This window comes from Conger conger, chromosome 1 (genome assembly GCF_963514075.1).
Source record: "Conger conger chromosome 1, fConCon1.1, whole genome shotgun sequence".
NCBI classification, from domain to species: Eukaryota; Metazoa; Chordata; class Actinopteri; order Anguilliformes; family Congridae; genus Conger; species Conger conger.
Genome location: NC_083760.1, coordinates 30,511,125 through 30,524,356, shown reverse-complemented (window position 1 = coordinate 30,524,356; position 13,232 = coordinate 30,511,125). Strand labels below are relative to the sequence as shown.

Sequence of the window (13,232 nt, the reverse complement as noted above, 5' to 3'; positions counted from 1 at the left end):
GGCATCCTAAGGATATTTACAAATCAACCAGCTGAATATGTATAATATCTTCTAAAACATATAGTCACATTACATATATTGGGCTCCAGAATTATTGGCACCCTTGATGAATGCTCAAAAATACTGTACAAAAAAAATCATACAGTTATTGACATAAGATCAACCAAATACTTTTTTATACCACATGCGCATGCAGCATGTCAGCGGTAGGTATGCAGAACATCAGCACAGCAACTGCACCACATTTTATATGTATATGTATATATTTATAATTACACAAAATCTGACCATAAATTATGTCTTCACCTCCCTTTTGTTGATTGTACTCTGTGGGAGATGTAAGAAACATTGAGGTGTTTCTGTTACATTGCATCTACTTGTTAGCTTAAACTCGTTAGCTTAAACTTGTAGACGCAATGCGTAAGTTAGCACAGCGTTAGCACAATGTTAGCACAGGACTCACGCTAATATCCTGTGTCATTTCATTTGTGTAGGGGCTCAAGTTATAACCACGATTGACCTGATGATTTTGTTATTTACCTCTTTGTCAAGTAGGTTTCCTGTGTTTTATTGTATCAACTGCAACATAATCTACAAAACCCTTTTACTGATTGTACTCCTTGGGAGAGGGGCTCAAATTATGATCATGATTGACTGGAGGATTTTGTTATTTACCTCTTTGTCAGAATAAAAGGAGAACGTGTCCAAAGATATTAAATTCATACAGTACTGTGTAGAAGTATTAGGCACCCTAGACTTTATTATATATATATGCTAATTATTTTTTGTGTGTTAGTATGAAAGAACACATTTGAGATTTCCAAATATTCATTTTCCAAAAGATTTAATTTTACAGAGACATTTTTGTATTTACTTAAAAAAAGTAACATATTACTGTAAGCAATTTACTACATTTTACATAAAAACTTGATCAAGGCTGTCTGAGATCAGAAGCAAGGGGCTAACCAAAGTCTGCAGAAGAACTGTGGCAAGTTCTCCAACATGCTTGGAACAACCTCCCTGCTGATTGTCTTATAGAACTGCAGGACAGCGTTGGCTATCTCAGAGAAGTGTGGAGTTTTAACGCCGAAGGGTGGTCACAAAAAATAGTGATTTGATTCAGTTTTTAACTATTCTGTCAAGTTACTAAAATGCATAGTATGTTTATTTAGGACCTTTCATTTAATTATTTTTTAAAGAATCCAATCTGTACAGAATATTATACAGGTGCCTAAGACTTTTGCACAGTACTGTATATCTTGATATCATTCATTAATACACAAAGCACACAACATTTTAAATGTTTGCGTTTTCATGTTTATTTTCGGCCAGAAAAAATACTATCAATTTTAAGCTTCTTATTAACCATTGGAGGGATCTAGGGGAACACATGATCATATAATGATGAAAAAAATTGAATAATGTGTACACAGCATTTTAAGACAAATGTCTGTGTTTAAACACTTTATTGTCTTCATTGTATGCTACAGCAGGCAACAGGCTGCATCTGCATCTGGTATAAAAGCACACAATTCACTACCAGTCTAATTAATCAAATAAGTTAATTAATTAAATCGAATTAACCTATTTTGGCTACTTGTCGGTGCTGTGCAGCAGCCATACAACAGCCGTACAGCAGAATACATTCAGTGAGCACTTAATTAGGTATTTATTAGACTTATTTTTTAGACTTCTACTGCTGTAGCCTATCCACTAAGAGTTATGATGCGTAGCGTGTTCAGAGATGCTCTTCTCCATTATCTGTTATGTAATGTGTGGTTATTTGCGTTACTATGACCTTCCTGTCAGCTTTGATCAGTCTGACCATTTTCTGACTTCTCTCATTAACAAGGCGTTTCTATCTGAAGAACTGCTGCTCACTGGATTTTTTACGTTTTTTGCACCATTCTTTGCAAATTTTATAGACTAGTGTGCGTGAAAATCCCAGGAGATCAGCAGGTTCTGAGATACTCAAACCACCCTGTCTGCCAACAGCAACCATTTCACGGTCAAAGTCACGTCAAAATCACATTTTTTCCCCATTCTGATGGTTGATGTGAACATTATCTGAAGCTCCTGATCCGCATCTACATGATTGTGTGCATTGCACTGCTGCCAAACAATTGGCTGATTGGATAATCGCATGAATAAGTAGGTGTAATAAAGTAAGTTCCTAATAAAGTGCTCGGTGAGTGTATATTTTCATTGAGAAAACAAACTTCCACTTTCACTGTGTTTGAGCTTCTGTTACTTTGTTTTAGTCATTCTGACACCAACAACAACAAACCCCAAATGATTACCTTTCAGAAAAGACCAGGATTATGTCTGTAGCCAAAAGGGTTCAAGAATAGTAACCATTGTATTTTGGGTGTGTCATTTTTAAGCTTGTGTCAAGAAAAGAGCCAATACTTAAGGGGTTAAAGGTGCAGTTCAGCCAAAAATGAAATTGATGTTCGTTCCCATTTACCCAAAGTACTATCTATCCATCCAGATAGTCTCGCTGAGATGTGACGAACATTAACAGAGTTCAAAATGCACATTTTAATTGAGAATTATTTATTCTAAGTTCTACTGCCAGAGCTCGCCAACTGTGTCTATGCAAGCAAAGGTTTCCACCGAAGCAGACCAGTATTGTGGGGAAAGTGTCCATATCTTCTTTTTTGTCTGACAATGCGAGCTAAAGGAGTTCCTATATTGTCTTGGCACAATTTTTGCTAACTATAGTTCACTGATGACTAACACGTACATTTTGATGTTTTCATGTGCGCAAGTCAAGCGCAGTATACAGCTGGCAAAAACACTAAAATATTATATTTTGTAAGAGACTGTTGCTGTTCAGTTTTTCCATTTTCATATTCCAGCACTATACAAGATTGTAAGCTAGCATTAAACTTGAAATGCTACCAATGAAGCAAACCAACAAATAGGCCGACACGTAGGTAGCAAACCTGTTATTATCAGGTACCTAACAAGCAATAAGGGGTTTTGGCTACATTTCTTTCCTATTTCATTTCCAGTGTTGGGTTTGGGCCAATGTTACCAGTTTTCATTTGTTTTTAGCTTCGGAATGTTTGCCAGCTGCCTTGCGTCTTAGCAAAACTTAGCCACTCATTGAGCAATGGTAAACATGGAATGTCACATTACATTTCATTATTGGCATTTGGCAGGTGCTCTTATCCAGAGCGACGTACAGTTGGTTAGACTAAGCAGGAGACAGTCCTCCCCTGGAGCAATGCAGGGTTAAGGGCCTTGCTCAAGGGCCCAACGGCTGTGCAGATCTTATTGTGGCTACACTGGGATTAGAACCACCGACCTTGCGTGTCCCAGTCATTATAGCGAGAGCCATAGCGTCTAGAAATGCAGCTACTGTAAGTGTGACAGGCACACCACCATGGTTAACTAGCAATTGATATCACCTTGTATGTTGGATAATGAATTCCATTGGATTACAGGCAGCTAATACAATGACATTCATCCGATTAACTATTCCCTCATAGGAGAGTTGACGTGGATATTCTCAGCATACTGTACATCTTGTGAATACATTTCAATGAATTACTTGACAAGAATCAAGTAATCAGAATTGTCTCTGGTTCATTTGATGATTGCCATTTTTTGGTGCATTTCTAAAAGGCATAGGCTACAGTTCATTTTCAATTCCATTTCTATCGGCCGTTTAGGTGATCATCAAGCAGGCCTTAATCCCCTGATGTATTTCTAGTTAAAAAAAAAAAAACATGCTCAAAACTGAGGGTGCCAACTTGTGAGAAGCAAGAGCACAGACTTGTGAGAAGCAAGCACAGAACTTAGAAGGGAGTGCACCGTTCTTGTTTCTGCTTGCTTTTTTTGTTTTTGCACTGTTTTGCATACTGAAGCCTCCATAGCATTCTTTCATTTTTCATCTAGCTGAAAAATGTAAATGACTGCATATGCAACCAATGTTACTTTAATTCAGTTACTCAAAAAGCTGATATAGAATCTGTCGCGTTTTTGTTTACTTCTCTTTACCAGTACATTAACATTGTTTGCCTCAAATGTCTTGCTTATGGATTGAGTACTTTGCATACTTATGTAACAGAAGCAGACTTTCCCATTGTAAATCACTGCAAACAAAACATTTTAACAATCTTTTTGAAATCAACATAGAAGGGCCTTCTTTGAGAAGAGGAGAGAGAAAATATCAGAGTACAGCTAGCCACACAGGGAGTGTCACTGGACAGTACTGTCCCTGGCTCATCACGGAAGAGCGAATCTATGATCAACGGGCATTCAGTTATGAAAGCAGACATAATGTACTTCTCAGCTCGTGGACAGCCGAGCGAAAAGAAGAGACATCTGGAAGAATGCGCTGCGATAGAAAGTACATATTTCCTGCACTCCACTCTCCTGAGACGAAAAGGTCAATGTCATGAAGATGTGACTAGGCAAGCTGGCATTTCAGATCAGTAGCATTTGGAAATATGGATGAGTTGGATTAACAAAGGATGAATTTGAAATAACATGGAAGACAGAGAGAGACGGACAGAGATAAAGAGAGAGAAAGAGTGAGAAGTTGCCTGAGAGAGGTCCCTTGGACCTAAGCAGCAAAAGTAATCCACCAGAACACAAGGACCACCTAATGAATACAGGCCTGTAATCACTCCTGTTTTGTACCCTCTGACCGAGGAGGAAAAAATCACGGGCAGGATTTCTCTGTGAGTACATTATTGCTGCTCTCCTGACATGGTGGTTCCTGGCGTTCGTCCCACTCTGTGGCGGCAGGTGCCGATGCCGTCCTGCCTGGCTCTCCTTACCCACCGCCGGGACAGGAGAGTGCCAAGAACCTGCATTCCCCCGCTCTACGGCCAAACGCAAGGTCCTGTGCGGTTCACACGAAGCGACTTGATGTCATGCGGGACCAAGCCTGAGGGTTCCCTCTTCACTTCTTCTGAACGCACACATCAGTCAAGACTTCTGAACTGGCACCTTCACCATGGTAACCGCTAAATTGCGGGTCTCCGTAGCACGTGGTGCGACTGTGGCAGATGCAGCATCGGTGAATGGTGAGTGCCCGACACTTAACTGGTGTAGCAGAGCCAATTCTCCCATAATTCAGATCCACACAGTGGCCTTTTAGCTGTCAGATCTGGACACCAGCCCTTTTAACAACACAAATTTTTCCTGACCTGCTTTGTCTGCATTCTGTGTGTGTTTTTCACATTGATTTTGCATCAGGCGAAGGGGGATAGCCAGTGATCTGAACACCCGCTATCATAAGTGTCATAAGTGCATGATCTGAAAAGCACACACACACACGCAATCACACACACACACACACAGAAGCTAAGAACGGAACCTTGTATTTAGCAGCATACATCTATAAAAGGTATTTTCTTGAATATTATTTGTTTCATAACCTCATCAATACAGTGATTATGAGTAGGCTATAAAAGGCAATCACATTTCGCTCACTTTCATTTCTTGCGATTTTTCCACAGTCGTATCTGTAGCCGCACACAAACAGTAATAGTGTAATGCGCTGTAATAACCTGAGCTATTGAAATACTTTTTGTTTGCTCACAACGATATGAAGCTCGGCTATGCTGAGGAATTGGGAGCTAGCTAGCAGCCCAAGAGCAGGGCAGGAAGTGCCTGAACTCCAATGAGGACATCAAGAGGGCATATAGCAGCCTGTAATGTGGTGAGGAGGTATGTATGGTTGCTATATTTGTTTGTTTATCAATGTGTTCTCTCCCCCACCACCACCCTGGTCTGCAGTGCATTAATCAGAGCTTGTTTCCGCTTGCAGTAAGCAGAGCTAGCAGCAGATCAAAGATGATCAAGGGAAATAAATCTGTTCATTCCGCATCCGTTGCACAAGGAGCGTCAGTGTTAATGTGTGTATTTACTGCAATGCAAGCACAACCAATTCCTTATATTATTATACACACACACCCATACATATGTACATATACAAACATACTTTCTTGTATTTGTTTTGTTTAACTTCAAACTATTATACTGTACAGTGGGCTCCAGAATTATTGGCACCCTTACTGCAAATTGAGAGCAAAGGCTGCATATAATTAACAACATAGATAATGATCTATATTTTATGTTCAAACATACAGGAATTTTATGCTTTTATTTCAATACATTCACTGTCACGTTTCCATGTTCTTTACTTAGTAATCAAATTTCTTTCTGAAAAACACAGGTGCCAAAATTATAGATAATAATATAAGGACTTCTATAACAAAATTATTGGCACCCCTAACAATTATTGTAGACAAAATCAAACAAAGTGAAATTGGCAATACAATTTTACTTTAATTTAATTAATCTCAGTATAAAGGAACTACATTGTGTCATTCCATCACTTCCTGTTTCACTAGAATATAAAAAGTGATATAACAAGCATGCAAAATCAAAATCATTTGTCAACCATCAGTATGGGAAAAGCCATCACAAGTCGGGTAATGGTACAAAAAAACCATACATGGTTAAACATACTTAGCACTGTAATTGCACTAATGAAAAGCCATACAGCATATGGAATGGTTACTAATTTGCCAGGAAGAGGACGCAAGTACGGACAGTAAAGAAGATGATGAGGGAAGCCAAATGGCACCACCACACCAGCAAATTCTTTGTAAGGGCGGTATGCCCATACTGAGCACAATAAACAAAACCAAGCATCTTGAGTTTGCCAAACCTCATGAATTCAACAAAGTACGAGGAAATCAGTACATCAAATGTGTTCTCTAACCATATCACAAATTATAGAAAAAGTCTCATAGCAGCCAGGGGTATTTGTACAAAGTATTAGTGGAAACTGCTTTTTCTGGAAATATTAGTCTATTTTAAATATGTAAGATTTTGGTTGATTCCATTGAATCATTAATAAAGCACACTACTTTCTGCATGTTGGAAAATAAAGCTTACAATACGTAATTTTTTAGTTTACAACAATTTTTGTCCATATTTTTCAAGGGTGCCAATAATTCTGGAGCCCACTGTACACATGCAATTATTAACCAAAATATATAAACATTTAAAATCCATAATATTTGGTCCTGTCCTGCTTTTAAGAGAGTATTTCGAAGATGGTGTACAAACGGTCCCACTGCTATGACTTAGATCCAACAAACCTTTTCTTTTCTGCAAGTGCAGGGAATACCTTGTTCTAACTTTCAGTGGCCATCCATTACCATCATCTATTTTTCCTCGGCCGAATTTGTGACAAATTCTATAAAAACATATGTGTCATAAGGTCAATTTTTTGGTATATGCAAAATTACGGAGAGGTTCCAATTAAGTGTAGCTTACTGCAGGGATTAAATGCCTTATCGCAAAGCACATGTACACCAGGTAAAGCAAGGCAGGGCAAATAGGACTGTGTGGCTTAATACTTTGCACATCCACCCATGATGGCCTGTAAAAATATTCCAATCACTTTCTTCTCCCAGGAACTGTGACCTCAGCCATGCTAATAGACAGAATAAATGTCTTGCAGAGGTGTAAACTAACACTGCCTCCAAACCATTTCAACATACAACAACACTTTCAAAAGACTAAACAAATGACATGGTCCACAGTCTTTAAAATACCAAATATCATACGCTAGTTGTCTCTCTGAGGACTAAATCTGCTGTGGGATCTTAGAAGTGACACAGCACATGGGAAAACTGGGCAGGGACACAGTAAACATGTCCAAGCAACCGGGGGCAAATGGCTTCTCTCCAGCAAACTAGTCAAGCGCTTCACTTCACACAATGGACATGGCAGATGTCCGCAGCTACATTGTAGATAATTAGACGGCGGGGGTGACGTGTACCTCCCGGGGCTGGCAAAGGCATGCTAAAAGGGAGACACGAAAGCACAAAAGGCTGGCGGGTTTTAACATTGCACGGTTAAAAAGCCCCTACCATGCCCCTCTGAAGTGTATATACCCTGTATGTGGGACTCTCTCGCATTAGGGCAGTGCACCTCTGCTCAAATCCGAATACTATTGAAGAAATTCTGCGGTAAAATAAATTTTTTATAACCTTTTTTTTCTCCTTATTTCTCTTTTCTCTAAATATCTCCAGTGGCCATCCCTTACATCCATTAGTATCTATTCCCAGCCCTAATTTGTCACAAATTCTATAAAAATATATGTATCATAAGGTAGAAATTTTGGTATATGCGAAATTACAGAGATGTTCCAATTAAGTGTATCTTTTTGAGGCATTTCGCTCACCTCATCATATACCAGGTAAGGCCAGTAAGGCCTCAATTAGAAAACACAGAACAAATGTGTGGTTCATTCTGAAAATGCAGGTGTATCTTTCTAAATTTGGAATGCCCAACTGTATTTATGAGCCAGTCTGATCACTGCAGCCTCTTCTGTTGATTTTGTAGAGTGCAGTCAAGCATGTTCACTTGTCCAAAGTGTGTGTTGCTGGATGCCACTTCAACCAACCGAGCTGCACATTCATTGCGTTGGAGGACTACGCTACATACGCAGCTGTTGCTGGCAGACTACAAGTGCCCCATTGATCAGAAAAGGTGAGATTGTGCACAATGAATCATCCACAGTCCCAACAACTGAAACCTACCTCTCTGGACAGAAGAGGAGCAGAAAACCGTACGATGCCCTGGGGGACTGCCAGACACAGTTGACACTGGTTCAGTGTGAATCTGACACCAGGTGCATCCACAAACTGGAACAGTGTCTCAACAAGATTACCTTCCCAGCAACCTCTGGTGTAAGAGGCGATATAGAATCACAGTTATCCACACCTCCCACAGGTGACAGTGCTGCATGGAGAGTGACGCATGTCTCGAGGTTTCCTCAAGGTTGCCTGAATGTTTCCTCAGTGCATTGGCCCCATTTCAGCAAGACCTAAGATTTGGCAATGGTAAACGGACTGCATTTAAATAGCACTTTTATCCAAAGTACTTTATATTTAATGCCTCTCATTCACCCATACAAACACACACTCAAGCACCAATGGCGATGCATTGACATGTGAGACAATGACCAGCTTGTCGGGAGCAATTGGGGGTTTAGTGTCAGGGACACTTCGACATACCCAGGACCATCCAACTGCCAGATGACCGCCCTTACCTCCTGGGATAATGTCACCACAATGTCATCTCATAATGTGGTCACAATGTGATCATAGTCTCATAATCAATCTAGGAAAAGAAAAAAAATGTTTCTGTTGGACTGCGCTATCGATACAAAACTTGAATACTTCAACAACAGTGGATAAACAGTTGAGTTTTCAAAGTCATTCTGCAACAGAGGTCGAATTAACACAGGATACCTTTTTCAAAAAGGCCTCAATGAAAAAAACTTTAAAAATGTGTGCTGCATTTTGAAAATGCAGGTGTATCCATCATGACATTCTATTCAGCTCTGCTTTGAGAGGTGTCTGTATTGATTCGCAAAAACCTGCACATAATTTTAATATCCAGCTGGCAAACAGATGGATTGATGTGGTTCATTTTAAACTGATCCCAGACACACACCGCACACAGAATAGAGTATTGTATCTCTAGCCGCCCCACAGCAATGTTAATCGATTAGCTGATTTCAGCTCGCATGCCTTTCTGTTTTGACTGTGAGCATGTAAGCAAAATAAGCATGCAGATCAGGTGAAGGCTGGAAGCCTAGAGACAACACTATTTTATGGTCTGATGCAGACAACACCTGTGTGAGATTTAGCTAGCGAGCTGGCTAGCGACAACGCTGTCTTCAATTCAAGTACCTCTTGTTACAAGTAGAACGTATAATAATGCTGTGTTTTGTAGCAAACCACTTAGCTAATGTGGTTAGCTGTCTGTTAGAAAACCAGCAACAGGCTAGCTGCAGACAGCCAGGAGACTAGTTTTTTTTTTTTCTGACATGACAGAGTGAATGTTTTTTTGTTTGTATTTTTATTCATTCATTCATTCATGTACAAGAAATGTACAATGAAGGTAAAATGTTGCAACTACAATAGCATACATTGACATTCTTTGTTTCAGCATCAGCAGCATCTATCAAATCACTGCTACTCCTGCACTTTTATCATGTGAAATAAAGTGCACATAGCAGATCTGAGCCTAGCTGAAGAACAGGATCTGCATAAATGCTCACAGATGTTATGCTACATTTGATTTTATGCAAATATACAGTGACATATGCACTTGAGGACAATCTTTAGTATTAGACCATTATGTTTGGCATTTAACTAACAAGTAATGAATCTAAGCAAATTGTCCATTACTTGGATTCTTATGTGTCATTATAAGTTCGTCGCTGACTGAATTTATGCTTGAAAGTAATGAACAAGAATCATGTGTATCATAGAGAAATTTTTCAAATTCTGCCATGTTCAACATCATCTCAAAGATGAACAGGCTTGAATACTCATCTTGTGCTAGGAATAAAATTATATCGACCTTATCAAAGACAGTTTTAATATGCATCCAGGAGAAACCAAATGTTCTCTTTTTAACAACCATTGTGACTGGCTTTATCCAGATAGAGGAAGCTGTCAGTGACTGAGCCTCGTTTGATAAGTAAGAATTCCACCACCAGTTCTAGATCATTCTTTAGGATGGAGTCGTTGTGCTTGGACATCACATTGTCCCTGTATTTCTCAGGAAGCCACTAATATTACATGACATCACCTCTGCCCCTAAAAATTACAGACCACTCACTGTAAATAAAATCCTGATCTTTTAAAAGGCAGTGAAGGAAGAACATGTAATAACCCTTGAGATATAAATTTGAGCATGGCATGTTGTGCTTTAACCCTTGTGTAGTTCTGCATACTCCCCTTGTCCTAAGGGTCCGAAATGACCCGCCTTCACTAAACCCCTAATATAAAGCAGCTTAATTGAACTTTAAATCTATTTTGCATGAAGAAACAACCTTTCACTCATCACAAACTTTGTCATCAAATTTCAAGTTTAAAAAAGATAATTTAGGGGGAATAATGTTATTAAAATTTTACCAATGATTCCAGTAGCACATGATTCAAGGCTGAGCAGTCAGCAGTCTGAACTAAACACCTGATTTGCAGCCTGTCCCTGAGGGTACACTAAATGAATGAGATCCATTGTCATATTTCAAGAGGCAGCTCTGCTTCTTAATGTAATAAGAGTCTCTTCAAATCCCATTGACATGTCAACAAAAAGTAGAAAGACAAAATAGCTTAAATGAGCTAAAATACTATTAAGGCATAATTTATCTTTTGCAAAGACGTCCGGAGAAATTGCCACATATATTTCAGAATCCAATAAACCAATTTATTTAAAGTGGCAGTAAGACCTCAAGCTTCACAGAGTAGGCTAGTATAGAGTGGAGAACGAGACTGGATGAAGCATACCCTGACTGTAAAACACACAAGCAGATTCAGAGACCATCTAAAAAAAAGTGGACGTGGACAGAGCGAGGAGCAGTAAACGGGTTAAATGCTGCGCGATGGATTCCTTATTTTAATACTGACAAATTATTACTCCCAGCGGACTGTGGCTACCTGCTTTCAGCGCGAAGCCCCCTGCAGTGGCTATTTAGAAAGCGGGCTTGAAAACGATCGGGGGCTCCTGGCCAGTGCAGGAAACCTTAACTTGTCGCTGACTGGCGCTGATCTGTGTGCCGTTTCCGCCACGAGCTCCGCTGCTGACTTGACACGCGCTGACACCGAGATTAATGGTTGACTGAAATATACTGGTAGATTTTCTCCTCGCAAACACCTTAATCCACGCGTCTCAGTATGTGAACTTTCCATCACTTTAATCGACTGGTGTTACATGAAAATAGCCTGCACATGCATTGGTACGCATACATATCAAATAATAGCCGAAACAACAACTGGAAAGCAAAAACATATATACAGCTTAGCCTATATGTTATATGATAATCAGTGCCGATACAACCCAACCAGCGTAACAGTGATGAATATTCCTCTATAACTTGGAATTGCAACGGTAGGGTAATGGAAACACGTACTGCAGCGCCGCTAAAACGAGAACATAGACTCCCAAACGAGAATCAACACATTCCCTTGGATACGCTTTTACCTACATCAGTGCCTTTATGGTCTTTTTGTCATTTACAAACCCGCAACTTTGCACATTTCGGAACAGTAGATGACTTTAATTTGGCTACTGAAATAAAAATTACTTTGTTATGTTGGTCGAACTACCAAAATGGGTTACGTGCTTCTACAGTAGCCCAACGATTAAACTATTCCCTTGCAAATGACTTACTAAAAAGCACCCCTATCTTACCGCTGGTCGTTGTCCAGAGTGCTGATCCCCTATATCCGGACACGGGCGCTAGGTGGTGATTTAATCCGTTTTGATGCGCACAGATGTGAGAAGCGATTCAGTATTGTGGTCGGGGTGTTTTTAGCTGATAGGAGACGAAATCGTGACAGCCATCGAGAGATATGGCATGCAACCCGTTTGCGGGCCGGCTCTGCCAGTCCAATTCACGTTTCCTTTGTATTTTCTTCTTTCCCGGATTCTCTCTCTCTCTCTCTCTCTCTCTCTCTCTCTCTCTCTCTCTCTCTCTCTCTCTCTCTCTCTCTCCCTCTCTCTCTCTCTCTCTCTCTCTCTCTCTCTCTCTCTATCTATCTCTCCCTCGCTCTCTCTCTCGATTATTCTCCCTCCACCCGCCCAGCAGAGAGAATAATTTATTGCCAATTTGCTTATGTAGAGAGACCGTCAGCTGCCCGCTTTCCCTCCCTCTGTACTCCCGATGCAACAGCTTCATGCGGACTCGCGCACAGCGAGGTACTGCGCTGCAGACTTTACGTGGTTTAAATTTAGCTGTAGCTATATATTTAAAGTATATCGATATTGCACATTGCCCAAACTCGGACTGGACAAAAGTGCTCATCATGAAATAATAAAATAAAATGTATTATTTAATTTTAAATGAATTCTTTATGCATATTTAAATAATAACAAAAATAAGCACACACATGCAAATATCCGCTAATTTTATCCGCTAATTTTAAAACGCGATAATTTAACAAGTGTTTTAAATACCATTCATAGCGTCATAACCAGTCCCGCGAGGGAATAACTCTTACAATCCAGAATTCCAAAATGTAAAAAGCAAATAAGAATTTTATCCAGATACGCAAGCATCGAGAGGAAGGGGAACGCGCGGGAGTCGAATATGAGTCAAAAATACAAGCGAACACAATTGAAACTGTTCCAGACATGTTCCGCACAATTAATCATTCAGTGTGGTACCAATAGTA

The 13,232-nt window shown here is 39.8% G+C and overlaps 1 protein-coding gene across 1 annotated transcript in view; it reads right to left on the bottom strand.

Annotated features, from left to right (window-relative positions):
- tmem121aa (transmembrane protein 121Aa) overlaps positions 1 to 12,420 on the bottom strand; it is a 64,334-nt gene extending 51,914 nt beyond the window's left edge. Inside the window, exon 1 of the mRNA XM_061262758.1 lies at positions 12,250 to 12,420. The gene's annotated coding sequence lies outside the window, so the exon portion shown is untranslated. The remainder of the gene's footprint in view (positions 1 to 12,249) is intronic.
- Between the last annotated feature and the right edge of the window lie 812 nt (positions 12,421 to 13,232).